Source organism: Oncorhynchus masou, chromosome 13 (genome assembly GCF_036934945.1).
Source record: "Oncorhynchus masou masou isolate Uvic2021 chromosome 13, UVic_Omas_1.1, whole genome shotgun sequence".
In the NCBI taxonomy this organism is placed as follows: Eukaryota; Metazoa; Chordata; class Actinopteri; order Salmoniformes; family Salmonidae; genus Oncorhynchus; species Oncorhynchus masou.
Window position 1 is genome coordinate 90,838,146 of NC_088224.1, and position 3,550 is coordinate 90,841,695.

Here is a 3,550-nt window from a genome sequence, read left to right on the forward strand (position 1 = left end):
CCTGGTCCCAGTAGCAGTAGCCTGGTCCCAGTAGCGGTAGCCTGGTCCCAGTAGCGGTAGCCTGGTCCCAGTAGCAGTAGCCTTGACCCAGTAGCAGTACAGTAGCCTGGTCCCAGTAGCAGTAGCCTGGTCCCAGTAGCAGTACAGTAGCCTGGTCCCAATAGCAGTATAGTAGCCTGGTCCCAGTAGCGTCAGCCTGGTCCCAGTAGCAGTAGCCTGGTCTCAGTAGCAGTAGCCTGGTCCCAGTAGCAGTAGCCTGGTCCCAGTAGCAGTAGCCTGGTCTCAGTAGCAGTAGCCTGGTCTCAGTAGCAGTAGCCTGGTCCCAGTAGCAGTATAGTAGCCTGGTCCCAGTAGCAGTAGCCTGGTCTCAGTAGCAGTAGCCTGGTCCCAGTAGCAGTAGCCTGGTCCCAGTAGCAGTAGCCTGGTCCCAGTAGCAGTAGCCTGGTCCCAGTAGCAGTAGCCTGGTCCATAGCGTAGGCTGGTCCCAGTAGCAGTAGCCTGGTCCCAGTAGCGGTAGCCTGGTCCCAGTAGCAGTAGCCTGGTCCCAGTAGCAGTAGCCTGGTCCCAGTAGCGGCAGCCTGGTCTCAGTAGCAGTAGCCTGGTCCCAGTAGCAGTAGCCTGGTCCCAGTAGCAGTATAGTAGCCTGGTCCCAGTAGCAGTAGCCTGGTCCCAGTAGCAGTAGCCTGGTCTCAGTAGCAGTAGCCTGGTCCCAGTAGCAGTAGCCTGGTCCCAGTAGCGGTACAGTAGCCTGGTCCCAGTAGCAGTAGCCTGGTCCCAGTAGCAGTAGCCTGGTCCCAATAGCAGTAGCCTGGTCCCAGTAGCAGTAGCCTGGTCTCAGTAGCAGTAGCCTGGTCTCAGTAGCGGCAGCCTGGTCTCAGTAGCAGTAGCCTGGTCTCAGTAGCGGTAGCCTGGTCTCAGTAGCGGTAGCCTGGTCCCAGTAGCAGTAGCCTGGTCCCAGTAGCAGTAGCCTTGACCCAGTAGCAGTACAGTAGCCTGGTCCCAGTAGCAGTAGCCTGGTCCCAGTAGCAGTAGCCTGGTCCCAGTAGTGGTAGCCTTGACCCAGTAGCAGTACAGTAGCCTGGTCCCAGTAGCAGTAGCCTGGTCCCAGTAGCAGTACAGTAGCCTGGTCCCAATAGCAGTATAGTAGCCTGGTCCCAGTAGCGTCAGCCTGGTCCCAGTAGCAGTGCAGTAGCCTGGTCTCAGTAGCAGTAGCCTGGTCTCAGTAGCAGTAGCCTGGTCCCAGTAGCGGTAGCCTGGTCCCGTAGCAGCAGCCGGTCCTCAGTAGCATGCCTGGTCCCAGTAGCGGTAGCCCGGTCCCAGTAAGCGGTAGCCTGGTCCCAGCAGCAGTAGCCCGGTCCCAGTAGCGGTAGCCCGGTCCCAGTAGCAGTAGCCTGGGTCCCAGTAGCGGTAGCCTGGGTCCCAGTAGCAGCAGCCCTGGTCCCAGTAGCAGTAGCCTGGTCTCAGTAGCAGTAGCCTGGTCCCAGTAGCGGTAGCCTGGTCCCAGTAGCAGTAGCCTGGTCCCAGTAGCGGTAGCCTGGTCTCAGTAGCAGTAGCCTGGTCCCAGTATAGTAGCCTGGTCTCAGTAGCAGTAGCCTGGTCTCAGTAGCAGTAGCCTGGTCCCAGTAGCAGTAGCCTGGTCTCAGTAGCAGTAGCCTGGTCCCAGTAGCGGTAGCCTGGTCCCAGTAGCAGTAGCCTGGTCTCAGTAGCGGCAGCCTGGTCTCAGTAGCAGTAGCCTGGTCCCAGTAGCAGTAGCCTGGTCCCAGTAGCAGTACAGTAGCCTGGTCCCAGTAGCAGTACAGTAGCCTGGTCCCAGTAGCAGTACAGTAGCCTGGTCCCAGTAGCAGTGCAGTAGCCTGGTCCCAGTAGCAGTGCAGTAGCCTGGTCCCAGTAGCGTCAGCCTGGTCCCAGTAGCGGTACAGTAGCCTGGTCCCAGTAGCAGTAGCCTGGTCCCAGTAGCAGTAGCCTGGTCCCAGTAGCAGTAGCCTGGTCTCGTGCAGAAGTCATGGTCCCAGCAGCAGTCAACTGGTCCTGTAGCAGTATGTAGCCTGGGTCCCCGTGGCAGTAGGCTGGTCCCCTGTAGCAGTAGCCTGGTCCCAGTAGCAGTAGCCTGGTCCCAGTAGCAGTAGCCTGGTCCCCGTAGCAGTAGCCTGGTCTCAGTAGCAGTAGCCTGGTCCCAGTAGCAGTATAGTAGCCTGGTCCCAGTAGCAGTATAGTAGCCTGGTGCCAGTAGCGTCAGCCTGGTCCCAGTAGCAGTAGCCTGGTCCCAGTAGCAGTAGCCTGGTCTCAGTAGCAGTAGCCTGGTCCCAGTAGCAGTAGCCTGGTCCCAGTAGCAGTAGCCTGGTCCCAGTAGCAGTAGCCTGGTCCCCGTAGCAGTAGCCTGGTCCCAGTAGCAGTAGCCTGGTCCCAGTAGCAGTAGCCTGGTCCCCGTAGCAGTAGCCTGGTCTCAGTAGCAGTAGCCTGGTCCCAGTAGCAGTATAGTAGCCTGGTCCCAGTAGCAGTATAGTAGCCTGGTGCCAGTAGCGTCAGCCTGGTCCCAGTAGCAGTAGCCTGGTCCCAGTAGCAGTATAGTAGCCTGGTCCCAGTAGCAGTAGCCTGGTCCCAGTAGCAGTAGCCTGGTCTCAGTAGCAGTATAGTAGCCTGGTGCCAGTAGCGTCAGCCTGGTCCCAGTAGCAGTAGCCTGGTCCCAGTAGCAGTATAGTAGCCTGGTCCCAGTAGCAGTAGCCTGGTCCCAGTAGCGTCAGCCTGGTCCCAGTAGCAGTAGCCTGGTCCCAGTAGCAGTATAGTAGCCTGGTGCCAGTAGCGTCAGCCTGGTCCCAGTAGCAGTAGCCTGGTCCCAGTAGCAGTATAGTAGCCTGGTCCCAGTAGCAGTAGCCTGGTCCCAGTAGCGTCAGCCTGGTCCCAGTAGCAGTAGCCTGGTCCCAGTAGCAGTATAGTAGCCTGGTCCCAGTAGCGTCAGCCTGGTCCCAATAGCAGTATAGTAGCCTGGTCCCAGTAGCGTCAGCCTGGTCCCAGTAGCAGTAGCTTGGTCCCAGATCTGCTTGTACTTTTGCCTCGTCCATTGTCATTGTCAAGCTCAATAAAATGTTTTGCATGACAATTCCATAAAGACTTGGCAAGAGAGCAGAAACAAACTGGCAGCCTGTGGGGTGTATGAGGAGAGGCATAGGGCTGGCACCCAGGCTGTATTTAAGAGACTAGAAACAGACTGGCTCCCAGGCTATATTAAAGAGAATAGAAACAGGCTGGCACCCAGGCTATATTAAAGAGACTAGAAACGGACTGGCACCCAGGCTATATTAAAGAGACCAGAAACAGACTGGCAACCAGGCTATTTCAAAGAGACTAGAAACACACTGTCACCCAGGCTATGTTAAAGCGACTAGAAACAGACTGCCACCCAGGCTATATTAGACTAGAAACATACTGGCACCCAGGCTATGTTAAAGAGACTAGAAACAGACTGGTACCCAGGCTATATTAAAGAGACTAGAAACAGACCGGCACCCAGGCTATATTAAAGAGAATAGAAACAGACTGGCACCCAGGCTAT